The 14181-nt window shown below is 38.0% G+C and overlaps 1 long non-coding RNA gene across 1 annotated transcript; it reads right to left on the reverse strand.

Annotated features, from left to right (window-relative positions):
* Positions 1–1477: 1477 nt before the first annotated feature.
* Positions 1478–6035, reverse strand: LOC113968098. Its single transcript, XR_003534373.1, has 3 exons — positions 5943–6035; positions 2320–2419; positions 1478–1604 (listed from the first exon to the last, which is right to left on the reverse strand). It is a non-coding gene; the product is annotated as an uncharacterized LOC113968098 (long non-coding RNA).
* Positions 6036–14181: the final 8146 nt, after the last annotated feature.

Genomic DNA, 14181 nt, shown 5'->3' on the forward strand with positions numbered 1-14181 from the left:
TCTAGTTTTGCACCCAGTAGAACGTGAATGTGACACAGAATTACCACTGTATAGGCCATTTTCTTTTTCCACTTTCAGAGTAAAATGATAGACACCTTATCTATAGAGATGATCTCTCCCAGAACTACCACACTGTCAGGGTTCAAAAGCTTTTTCTTGTCTCTTTTCAACAGGAAAACTACAATTCTGGCAAATTAGATTGAATAGTAATTTCAGCTGACATATATTGTTGTCGTCCTTGAAGGAAAATAGATGAGAAAACCCAAGATCCTTAGAAAATTGTTCCGAATTACAAGCTCAAGGAAAAAATCCAAATCCTCTGACTGAAAGTTAAATTCTTGTCTCAGTTTCATATGTTTGGTTTCTCTGTGATAGAGTCTGAAAGCAAATTATGTCACTTCTCTAGTTTCCACTCACTCCTCTAGTTTCCACTTCTTCATTTGGAAAAATATAAGGGGTTTGTATCATCATAAGCAATTAACATTTTTGAGTAATTAGTTTGATAGATGAGTTTTCCAAATGTGATTGTGAGCATCCCTTTGAAAAAACAAAAGCATGCCAGAAAATGAAAATACCTAGAAGTGACTACTTGTGTGTTAAAGTCTAGACCATTTGAATTATAAAATTGTAAAAGTTGAACATCGATTCTGCTTTGATGATCATCTGCACAGTCTAGTTACTTACACCGGTGTGATGTAAATTAATACCTAGTAATGAAATAGCTTCATTTTGACTCAGCAGAATTACCACTGGTTTTAAAGGGCCTAAAATCTTCTTGTTCAGAGGGTGATGCAAAGGCAGGAGGAAAAATTTCACAGTTTGTAATCTATAAAACTAGTTTTTATCTTAAGCTTTGTCATAGGTACATTTTTTTCCCTCTTGTGCATTGATTTTACAGCAGATCTGCTGGTAATATGCAAAGTTAGATAAGTTGAGCAGAGAAGTCATTTTCACTGTCTCTTTTCAGTTCTCAGTTTTGATTTCCCTTGCAACAGGAAAAGATGAAATTTTCAGAGCCAAGAGGATTTTGTCAAAAACATATGTTTGGGTTCTAGTTCACTGTACCTCAGTCTGAATCACACAGGAAGGGTCTTGGAGCCAAATTGTTCAGTCCCAGCTGATCACCCTGCTTGCTTCAGATCTTACTTTCCTGATACATCTTTCTCCCACTCACTGCATACAAAGACATATACAGAAATCTGCGTGTGAACAATGTCTATCTTTATATCTTTATAAATATATATATATGTGTATATATGTATACACATATAAATAGGTATATTTATCCCCTGGAAGCTCTGTGCAAACTAAAGCATTGAAGGAGTAAAAGAATTATTTCTGCTATTTTTAGTTACAAATAAACCTGAACAGCTTAATGGAAGGAAAATAAAACCACTTTTATTTGTAATTTTTTTGTTATTGTATTTTTCAATTTTGGACGTTCATAATACTAGCAAGTTTTCTTCTCAGTGCATATGGATTCCTCATGTTCACATCACCTCAACTATAGATAATGTCAGCTCCAAGTAAAAGGCTGTCTTATTCTCATGGATGATGGGTTTTCATGTTTTCCTCATGTCTCAGTTGTTCTATGGCAATTTGGCCTGCCAGGGCACGAGGATTACAATACTTCAAAAATACTAAATGGAGCATGTTACCACATCCACAGCCACTCTGCTGTACACTGCCTTTTGTTAGAAAATGAATGAAGTTCAAGGTCTTGCATGTTCTTTTCAAAGTATTCCAGCACTTGGCTTAGGATACTTAAGGAAAAAAACATCACCTAAATCTTCGAGATGAAGAATTTGGTTGACAGTTTTAGTCCCTTGGCACAAGGAGCTGTCTGCAGGTACAGGAGAGCAAATGAGAGAAAAATGGAATATTTTCAGGGGGCAGTCCAAGGCTGCAAAGTATTTCACTTCAGAAACTTGGAACTGTCATAAGTGTCACCACTTCTCACTCTTAAGTGCTTTCTCTAACAATACCTAGCAATATGCATCTGAAGAAAAGGAGAGCACAAAGCAAAATAAGTCCCATCATTACAGGTACTTCTCTCTCAGGAGGTGGTGGAGAAGAAAATCAACAGCTGAGAGTTGTTAGTCATATTTAAAACACTGTGGAAAATCTTTGGATACTAGAAAGATTGTCTGAAAGAATAAGAGTAAGAATAAAATAAGAATAAGAACATGGTCAGAATAGAATAGAATAGAATAGAACTTTCAGACAGAGTTTAATTAAACCGTTTAATTGAATCCATGGTAAAGGTACTATCTCATGTGCAGGAAGACAAAAATTCTTTTTGCATATAAACCCTTGTACCTCAAGGCAAAACATGCACTGGCAGCACTCCATGATGGGTGATTTCCTTGATATTATTCAGTGTTTTCTTGTGTTCTCCAGTCAGTCCATGTGCAGCCACCTGTAATCACATGCATTATTCTCACATTATAATTTCTTTGAAGCAAGATTACATTTTTTTAGGTGCTTGTACAATGCCCAGTTTAATAAGCTTTTGTTTCTGCAGTGAAATTATTCAGTTCTACCACAAGAATTGTGGCTGCTAAAAGCTGTCAACACACATTTTGTGTTCTTTGGCTGCAGTGCATAAAAGGCACAGAGTTGAACAAGGTCAGTATAGAGTTCAGTAGGACTCGGGTGTGACCTGTCCAGATCGAAAACATTTACCTCCTCCTAACCGAAATAATTGTGGACTGCCTCCTGATGTAGCTCCAGTACTGTCTCTGGCTGTTAAAAAATACAAAATCATTGCCTTGTTCCCTGTCTACTTTTTCAGTATTTGTTTCAGAGCTTTTTTCCCTTGTTTTCTCTCTGACTAATGAGCCACTGTTCTCGTACTCCTTTACCAGAGTGCATTTCTAGGTTTTTTTCCCCCATTTTAAACACATTGCTTATGATAGTGGGAATATTTTTTTAATTCTATTGCAATTTCATTGTGCATGGACACAGACATTTTTTCTGACAGCTCTGAAATGACTAACAATGCAAGTCTGCCTGAGAGGAAAAGGAGAGAAGGGAAATTTAGAGTCACTTAGCTTGCTGCTTGACTTTTCATTCAGTTTTTCTGATGTTTATTGCTTTGCCAGACAGATGTCAGATTCAAGAAAACTAAACATAGTGAAAAGCATTTTTATGAGCAAGTTTTTGGTTGTCCTCAACACCACAAACCTGCTCTACAGTATGAAAAGAAAAAGGAAGAAACAAAATTCCTTATCAAATCCCATATATTTTGCTCAAGAAACTTATTTCTTGAAGAAAAGCTGAGGAAAAAAATACAGTGTTGAGAATGTACTTATTGTTTTCTGTGCTCCCACTGCCCTTCTCAATCTGTAAGGTAAACTCCAATGCTGAGGCACAGCAATAGCATAGAAAGGATGAAAGGCCATTCTTTGCCAGTACAGGCACCCAGTCCTCCCTACAAGTACAGTGGTGAAGCACAGAAAGCACAGAGAGTTCATAAGACGATTGCAGTGAAGCAAGCATGTAAGAGGTAGAGAAATGAAAGTGTAGTGGAAGACATGCAGACACTAAAGGTAGTCATGAAGCAGTAAGAGTAAAGACAATATAGGACAAATTATAGAATCACAGAATCACAGAATCACAGAATATGGCAAGTTGGAAGGGACCCACAGTGATCAGCAAGTCCAACTCCTGACCCTGCACAGGACTGTCCCCAAGAGTCACACCATGTGCCAGAGTGTCATTCAAATACTTCTTGAGCTTTGTCAGGCTTGGTGCTGTGACTACCGCCCTGGGGAGTCCTTTGACTCAACTTCAGGCCATTCCCTCAGGTCCTGTCACTGCTCACCACAGAGAAGAGACCAGTGCCTGCCCCTCCTCTTCCCCTCACGAGGAAGTTGTAACTGCAATGAGGTCTCCCCTCGGTCTCCTCTTCTCTGGGCTGCACAAGCCAAGTGCCCTCAGCCGCCCCTCACACGGCTTCCCATCAAGGCCCTTCACCATCTTCGTTGCCCTCCTTTGGACACTCTCTAATGGCTTAATATCTTTCTTATATTGTGGTGCCCAAAACTGCCACAATATTCATGGTAAGGCCACCCCAGTGCAGAGCAGAGCAGGACAATCCCCTCCCTCACTCAGCTGGTGATGCTTTTCCTGATGCCCCCCAGGACACAGTTGACCCTCCTGGCTGCCAGGACACTGCTGACTCATATTCAACTTGCCACCAACCAGGACCCTCAGGTCCCTTTCCACGGCACTGCTTTCCAGCATTTTTGTGCTGGAGCAAAGGAATACACTTGTCACGCATTCTTTAACCTCTGTTTTGCTGTGTTTGAATGAGGAATCTTTTGCTTTCTAGACTTTATTCAGAACAATTAGTATCAAAAAAGAGCACAGGTGTGTCCTGTTTAAGTTTGCTAAGCATATGTAATCTTGGGAGGCCCAGTTGCATAACAACTGCTGCAGTCATTACCTTTTTCCTCTTTCGTCAACCCTCAAATAGATATATTTGGATTTTGACAAGATGTCAGTGGGGTACAAATGTAGCAGGCAACACAAAACATGTTATAAATAATTTAAAATTGTGAATGACCCTTTTTTTTAGCAGAAACTGCACATTAAGCGTTCTGTGATATACAAATTTACTTGTCATAAGTTATCATGTGTAGTGCTCAGCTGTCTGTAAATCATGCATTCCAATCCACACTCTGAAGAAATGGAAAACTGGCCTGAAAATTTCTTATACCTAAAGACTACCCTGGAGCCCACTTCATAGCTGCTGTGACACTGTCATCTTGTACGGAAGATACTACTGAGAGTGACCCAAGAGGGAAGAGACTGTCCAGGAATCATATGTCCTTGTATTTCCAGGCTTCAAAATTTAATGGGATGGTACTAATGCTATTTCACACTGAAAGAAGAAAAACAAAAGCAGTGAATGAAAAAACTTTAATGAATATCAGAAAAAGATAGATGCTGCTTTACATTGCTTTACATGTAGAATTTTGAAACCTAATGCCATTGGAATATTTGAAATGGAATGGCTATCTTATTATTTTCTAGTGTGTGTTGGTTTCATGGACAGTAAGGTAGACTTACAGACTACCCATGAAAATATCCACAAAAATACTCTCTGTGCTCAGAGCATGACTGAGCTTTTGCTTTTTTAGACAAAATCTTTCAGGGTACCTCCATTTCTTAGTTGTGCTTGCCTGGGTGTGTTACCATGGTGATTAGGAGAGACTGGGAATTAACTTCAGTTTATGATTATTGTGGAACATTCATATGTGAGCTGATGAGCTGTATTTCAGAACCAGACCTTGAAGAGAAATTAACCAACAGGGGATTAGCAGCTTTTCCATCGTGAAAAATAAAGAGCAACCTCGATTAAAGAAGGCCAGATTTGTAACTGATGGATTGAACCATTAGGGATTTCACTCAAGTCACACCTCTTTAAATCACCCAGAAATCCATCTCAGTATGCTGTTAATTTTCCGCCAAAAAGCAATTGGATATGTAAACACCATGAAAATGAAACAGAAAAACCAGTTAAACAAACGAGCTGCCAAGTCGTGTCTTTTCTGCCAATGACCACTATCCTGCAACATCCTGGTCTGTCAATGAAAATATTCCCTTTGCTGTTCCACAGTTACAATTGCTATTTCACTCTTACAAGAGTGGATAACAATGACAACAATGACACTCTCTGGTTAAACCTAGAGAAGAGAGATTCCTCCTTACTGGAAGTAAAATATCAGGAGTCTTCTTATTATAGAGCTTCTTCTTACTACAGAGCTATTATCAGAGCTTCTTATTATAATTACGCTTTTGCCTGTTCATTATACATTTGTTGCTCCACTGACAACTGAAAGAATTTTTAACAGTATCCTTGCAAACAGAGGTGAACACTGACATGAAAAAATGCCTATTTATTGAAAAGGTAGAAAATTTAAAGTGAGAAATACCATAGCATGACTGGTTTTCTATCTTGGCTGACTGCCAGATGCCCACCCAGCCGCTCTCTTACTCCTCCCACTCAACTGGACTACTTTGGCCAGTGATGGGTCTGCTGGAGCCGAGTAGAACTGGTTCTGTGTGACATGGCAACAGCTCCTGATCTCACAGAAACCAACTCGGTTTATGACAAGTGTTCACCTCATCTCTTACTTCAGGATGTGGTGTTACACAGGAAAGATCCCAAGATAGACATCTATGCTACTCTACTTGTAACCATTCTCTAGGTGAAACATGGTCCCTTAACAACTATACTCTGAGACAAAGCCCCATTGTCCAGATATGTTCACTTGAATAGCAGAAAATCTGAGAAACAGTGTCAAAACCTTTCTAAAAACCAAGGCAAATGATGTCCACCACACCTCCCTCGGCCACAAACAGGCAGCTCATCACAGGAGGCAATCTGGTCATGCAAGATTTACCCATGATAAATTCATGCTAATTGTTACAAATCACTTCTGTTTTTATGTGCCCAGAAATGTGTTTCAAAAAGATCCACTCAACAATTTTCCCTGGGACTTGGATAACTGGCCTTTAGTCTTCTGGATTGTCACCTTTTGAAAATTGGTATTACAGGTGCTTTTCTGCAATCAGGAATCTTCCCAAATTTCCACAGCCTAGTGAAGATGACAGAGAGTGGTTTTCAAGGACATCGACCAGGTCTTTCAGCAGCCTTGGATGTAGTTTCTTGGATCCTACAGTTTTACAGGGTTTGAGTTCTTTCTAGAAATCTCTGACTGGATTTTTTTTCTCTTAAATTCTTCCTCCTTCAGCGTTATTTTCCCTCACCTTTTCTGTTTTGACATTAAAAATAAAAAGCCACAGCAGGGCTTAAAAATATTCTTAAATGAATAAAAAATGGTATAATTCCTCTTTTCCTGTGCCCCAGCCAGAAAAGATAGTTTAAATTGATTGTAATCTGACACTTATTTGATTGTTCTATTTCAATAATCAGGATACTTGAACTATGATTCATATGCACTGCTCTGTTTTTAAGTACACTTGAGGAAGTAAAGAATTCAGACCTTGGTTCTTCAAGGCTGAACACATCACACAAAAGCCAAAAGGTTCCACTTTTACAACTCTCAGCAATGACTGAGAATCATACTAATTTTTCAAATATAAGATTAAATTGGTTTTTGATGAGATGCATAGAACCAAGCTTTCAAGCAATCTGTGGAATCACAGAAAGCAATATATGTGTTATTAGGGAAAAATTCCGAATATGAGGCTGATATTACTTGTGCTTGACCATGAGCAGAGTTCAGAGGCCAGTGGCAAGAATGTTTCTTGATCTGTAAAACACAGCATTAAGTGAAGGAATAAAAAAGCAAAAGCACAAACTATTCTATTTATCAGAGTGAAATATAAGAAGCAAAGACTACTTTGGGAGGTTAAAATAGTTGGTCAGTTTCCACAGGGTGTGTTATAGAAGGGATAGTCTTCATTGTCACAGTTTTGGGATCTGTGATTCACATCAGTGAAAATCAAGGTTTTGCACACCAGAAAAAATCGAGGTTTTACTGTGGGATGAGGGAAACAATTCTAGGATAAAAATAGGGGGACTAGTACATTTCTACTCACAGTTTAACCCCATCTGGGAAGTCATCCCACGTAGCCACCCACTCATTTTCCCCCAGTGAGATGGGGGAGAGAATCAGAAAGGTAAAAGTGAGAAAACTCATGGGTTGAGATAAAGAGAGTTTAATAGGTAAATCAAAAGCTGTGCATATTAAACAAAGCCAAACAAAGAATTAACTCACTACTTTCCATGGGTAGGCAGGTGTTCAACCATCTCCATGACGTCAGGGATCCATCACATGTAACAGAGATTTGGGAAGACAAATGCCATTGCTCCAAACATCCCTTCCTTGCTTCTTTTCCCCCAGCGTTATATGCTGAGCATGATGCCACGTGGTCTGGAATATCCCTTGGGTCAGTCCCAACTGTGTTTCCTCTCAACTTCTCGTGCATCCCCAGCCTCCTCACTAGAGGGGTGTGGTGAAGCACAGAAAAAAGCCCCAGTGCTGTGTAAGCACTGCTGACAAAAACATCCCTGAATCACCAGCACTGTTTTCAACACAAATCCAAAGCACGGCCTCATACTATCTGCTGGGACCAAATCAACTCTATCCTAAATAAAACCAGCATGCTGTATCACGGGTAGTACATTTCTATGTCCCACACTATGGTCTGTATGTGACCTGGCCACCTTTGCTGACCCATCTTTCTGATCTGTGTGGCCCTGTGTGCTCTGCAGCACAGCTATCAGAAACAATGCAGGTGGAACAAAACAGTCAGTGGAAATGGAGATACTAGACTAGAGAAATTAAATTAAACCCTTCTTTCTTCGTCCCTCCCTCTTTTATTTATAATAGCAACCTAGATCGATGGGAAGGCATGTGAAGGTCTCATGTTACAGGAATGGTGAAAATCCTGAAGGAATCCAGCAGGTACAGGCAGAATACCTGGAAATTATTTTCATCAAAAATGTAAATTTTGAATTTTTGAGAATTTTGAGGGGATAATGTCCTGGACAAAGCCTGTGGGTATTTTTCCATGCTCTAATTCAAGATTTTGTCTCTAATTTGTGCTTTATCTTCTTCAGGCCTCTGGTATTTATCTAGAGAGAAGAGCAGCAGTGGAAAGTCACAGCTTTGTTGAATCAAATCAAATATCTGTCTTGTCTGAAATGTTCTTTACCAGCAGGAAATGCCTACAGAAGTGCATAAGAACAGAGGAAATGTATGTGGCATCTTCCCTTCTCACTCCCGCATTATATATGCTTTCCCAGCTTCCAGAAATCTGTGCATGATTGATGAATGAGTACATATAAGAAGGGATTTGTTATGTATGGATGTGCTTGACTGCAAGTAATCTTCAAAACTTAGATTTCTGGAGATTTTGGAAACATTTATTAAAATGAGAAAAAAAACCAAATGTGCAACTCATCACATTTCATGAATGAAATTTTGAAGACGAGTTCATGTTTCAAACAAGGCATTTTTTTTAGCATTTTAAAATGTTTTGCTTCAGTAATGATCTTTTATAGGTTTTAACCATCAAGAAGCCTATAAATTCTCTTGTTTTTTAGAATTATTAAGAAAAGAAAAGCTTTTGAATGAGTGCTCTTAGTTTTTCAAGCATTTGTTTATTTAATTTTTAACCAGGGAACGTAATTTAAAGGACCTTTTTAGATGAAGTGTCTTGGATAGAAAAAGTGGTGGTTTTTGAGGGGTGAGTGTTTTGGGATTTTTTTTTAAATTCTTTATAAGGATGCATGTCGTGCAGACACTCTACTTAATTATTGCTGGCTTCCTTCCCCCCAAAAAAACTAATGCCAGAGAAAAAGGAGAATTGGTAGAATATGGATGAACATGGAAGAAGGGTTGATAAGAAGTGGAAAATTACTTTGAGGAGGAAAAGCAAAAAAGATAAATTGCAGAGTAATGTAATACTCATATAAAAATCACAATGCAATAAGATTGAATTATGAGGAAGGTATGATTATGTTGCTAAAGAATAAACACCATTATGCAAACTACTAAAGAGAGAAAAAAATTATATGTGACTACTGAACTGGATTCTGTCTACAATAAGTGGGGGTAATAAAAAATATTAATTTAGAATTCCTAATGTAGTACTTTTTACATAATGCTATTTTTTAAACCAAAATATTTCACACTCTTCTCTCATTTTGCTTAAATGTCCAACCTTAAGACACGAGAGACCATTATTATTGAAAAAGTAAGAGGTTTTAAATTCTTGAAAACTACATTCTTTAATAATGGATTCAATGTAAAGGCATAGAAAAGGTCGATCATGATTTTTACTATATAAGTCAGCAAAATTTAGAGGAAGAGGTGATCAACAAAAGCAATTATAAAAGCATGACACTCACGGAAAACACTGACATACAAACTAACAGAAGGAGTCTGGCTTCTCTCTCAGACTCTCTCCCTTGTGTTTTCCAAGGGAAGTTTTTTATCACTTCTACAATTTGCAGTATAAGAAAAATAAAAAAAAAAATCATACCAGTTGAATTCTTTGTGGTCCTTCATTCCAAGTCACCCTCCTGTCCTTTACATACCTTTCTGTGGGATTTGTCAGGCACTTACTGAAAACTGTTATTTAAGTGCACTGTTAGTGCAGCTCCTTTCATTTTCTTTTTTAACTCCCTGTAGTTTCAAGACCATATGTTCTTTGACATTCTTTTTAATTAGTGACAGATGGATGAAAGAATTTTAGATCTTAGACTGAATTTCTTGCTGTTGTGATTTTTTTTTTTAATGAGACTTTTCACACACTTTTCATTTCTTAAAATACTTCTACTTCTTGTTGGTGTCTTCTCCCCTCTCTGCTCTATCGGCACCACTGTTTTGTTTTCGGGAAGTAACAAGGAAAAGAAAGGACTATTTATTTGAACTGTGGGATGTTTTTCATCCTGTGTTCCATGAAAGCTGATGATGCTGTAGGCCTAGTCTGCCTCTTATTCTATTTAGTGTTCTCAGGATTTCTGAAAGAAAAGTCTGGCATTCAACTAAGTGAATTACAATACAATTATAAAGAGTTTGATAATTTATTTTAAAAGCATGTCCAGGAGACAAAACATAGAAAACACCACCACCAAAAATGCAAAACAAAGACTAAGGCAGTCTCTTTAGTATAATACGACAACCATCATTTCATATTGCCTTTTACTTCAGGACTACAAGAATATTCCTTTTACAGGAACATTCACAGACCTTGTGTTTTCTTGGTTAGTGATTTTTTTTGGTGTGTGTCTTTTCCCCCTGCTTACCCCCTCTCCACTGCTGCGAGTAACAGAGCCCACTGAGCATTTAAGGTCTTTATAAATTACTTGCAATAGTTGCTTTTCCTTTTGCTCATTAAATAGTACCCTGATTCCAGTGAATATGGTACTGCAAGCGTTGTGATTTTACAGGCATATTCAGCACATCAGTTCTATCCAACCAGATAAGTTAAAAAAAAAAAAAAGAAAATTAGCACTTAGCCCCTTGTTTGATCTATTAATCCTCTAAAATTTTTTTTTTATAGGAAAAAAAAAGAATAAAGAAGACCCAGTTTTATACTTAGAATATGATTAGTAATGACAAGTAAATAAGTGGAATTTTAATCTTTGGCAACAGAGTAAGTGCTGTTAGTGTTGAAAAGAGAAGGTTGCATGGAGACCTCAGAGCAACCTTCCAGTATCTGAAGGAGACCTACAGGGAAGCTGGAGAGGGACTCTTCATTAGGAACTGTAGTGATAGGACAAGGAGTAATGGGTACAAACTGAAAGAAAGGGAAATTATGTTAGATATTAGGAAGAAATTCTTTACTATGAGGGTGGTGAGACACTGGAACAGGTTGCCCAGGGACGTTGTGGATGCCCCAGCTCTGGAAGTGTTCAAGCTCAGGCTGGATAAGGCTGTGAGCAATCTGGTCTGGTGGGAGGTGCCCCTGCCCATAGCAGGGGGTTTGGAACTAGGTGATCTTTAAGGTCCCTTCCAACCCTTAACATTCTATGTTTCTATGATTCTAATTAGGAAAGGTCTTATTGTGTAGATGTCATGGTTTAAGCCCAGCTCACAATTAAGTACCATTCAGCCACTTGCTCCCTTGCCTTTACCCCCTGGAGGGGACAAGAATCCAAAATAAGATGTGAGCTGAGATAAAAACAGTTTAATAATTCAAAGTAAATAAATTATAATACTAACACTAGTAATGAAAAGGAGAGAAGGAGAGAGGTATAAAATCCAAGAGAAACAAGTGATGCACAATACAGTTGCTGACCATCCACTGACCTATACCCAGCCCATCACTGAGCAGTGATCCAACAACTCCCAGACAACTCCCCCAGTTTATATGTTGAACATGACATTCTGTGGTGTGAAATATCCCTTTGGTCAGCTTGGCTCACCTGTTCTGGCCATGCCCCGTCACAGCTTCCTGTGCAGCTGCTCGCTGGCAGAGCATGGGACACTGAAAAGTCCTTGATTTTGACTGAACACTACTTGGCAAAAACCAGAACATCAGCATGTTGCCAACATTCTCATATTAAATCCAAAACATAACACTGTACCAGCTATCAAGAAGAAAATCAACTCTATTTCAGCCCAAATCAGGACAGTACATATATCATTAAGGCATAACTTTGAGATATATCTACTTAGTAATACCCCCCAAACCTACTCAAACCTATGCAGACCTCCAAAATTACATTAAATTATTTATAATCAGAACATTTAGAATGAAGGGATGGTGGCTAGTGTAGATCTTAAGAAACATCTTTTTCTCAACTAGATTGGGATGTTACTGACCAGAAACACACCCAAAATTGCTACATATGATAAAACAGATTGTACATATACGTTGTATTATATCTTACTTGGATAAAACTAGACATTAGCATCTCTTTGCCCTTCAAAGAGAACAAATAATGGTCTCTTTCATTGGTTGGCCAGAAGAAACAGTAACAGAACATAAATTTTACCGTGATATTCCTTGGAGGATTAATCTCTTATATATGCATCTATCTACTTCTATCATCTATTAATCTACCTGTTGATTTATATACCTACTCTCTTTATACACGTTTACCATTTTTCTGCGTGGCTATAGTCCTTTATGATGAGGAGAGAGATTGAATGTGTGTTTTAAATATTGCTTCAATTTCCTCTGTCAGAACTCCTACTAGGAGACAAGAAATAACATGCAAAGAAATATATTTATCAAACAGGACACACAGTGATTGGCATTTCTTATCCAGTCACCACTATTGCTTAACTTACTATACTTTTTGCCTGAGTACAAAATCCTGAGAGATTGAAGAGGATAACATACATTGCATAAAAAGCCTTTCAGATTAATTCCTTGAGTACTTACAAAGGAGAGAAAAAAAGTTTTTTGTTGCTGAGCTGTTTTGGAAGAGCAGATTGGAGGCCTAGAGCTCAGCACAAACTGCTGCACCTGTAACAGTGAGACATTGGAGAACAGCTGGTGATGATTAGTGCAGCAACAACCCATCCACCCAACATATTTCACTCTGATAAAGAAAAGAACAAGATGCAAAAAAGCATCACAGCCTGCAGCCTTCACTTTTCTCGTCGAACCTTGGGGGGGGGCAGTTTTTAACAAAGGGATCTCAAGAGCAGAAATAGTGTGCTGTATGTTTGTGTTTGTGGTTCCACTCTTAGTTAGGGCAAACTAAAAGAAAATGTAAAAAGGGAGTTGGTATCACTATCAAATTTTGCAAGTTAAGTTCAATAATATCGTTTTACGATTAGGATCAAAACCAGAAAATACCTTTGCCATTATATACTGTTTACCACCCTAACAAAAATTGGTGGCTATACTTTGTGCATGTATTTTTCTGTGTCCAACTTCCTATTATTGTATCAAGCTACTTCTTGAAATAACCTATAAAACAACACAAAAAATAACAACTATGTCATATAACTTTTGGATCAAGAAGCTAGCAAGTCTTAGTTAAGCTTCAAGTTTAAGTTTCAAGCTCATCCCCTGAGAGCTGTTCAGTACAAGCCAAGATGGATACCTCAGTGATGCCAGATGAATCACTGTCTGGCAATGAACTGGTAATACAGGCTGAGTAAAATGATCTCCCAACCTTTTTCTCAATCTACAAGCTTTTCCACTCTTTTTGTCCCCTTGTTTTGCTAAGCACGAGTGGGAGAGAGGCAACCCACTAAACTCAACCCATGGCAACTGGGAGAATTTGCTAGAGGGTTTTTAAATACAGCTTAATAGGTTTATGAAAATGTATTGATTCACTGATAGAAAAATAGCATAATAGATAAAATGGTTGCATAAAAGACCTTGTAGCAGAATGCATGAAGTTCTGCAGTCTTTAGTAAAGGACCTTCAAGTGGAACTTAGATGAGATTGTCAGACTCTGGATGGCTTTTTATTCCAGAATTCAAAGGCATCATAAGTTCCTCTTGCCAGCAGCTGAATTCAGCCACATTCAGAGAAAAAGTTAGATGTGAATAAAACCATACACTTATTGTAACTTGAATAAGATGTCAACATAAATAACCTTCGAAGGGATCAGCCACAGATATAATTCACTCTTTGTGCCTTAAATTTCTAGACTCAAGGGTGGTCTTTGGAAAGTTTTGATGCCCAGCTTAGGGTGTAATAAACTAGAACTTAGAAGAAATAAATAAA

Source organism: Neopelma chrysocephalum, unplaced genomic scaffold (genome assembly GCF_003984885.1).
Source record: "Neopelma chrysocephalum unplaced genomic scaffold, ASM398488v2 Primary Assembly neopelma1_66, whole genome shotgun sequence".
Lineage (NCBI taxonomy): Eukaryota > Metazoa > Chordata > Aves > Passeriformes > Pipridae > Neopelma > Neopelma chrysocephalum.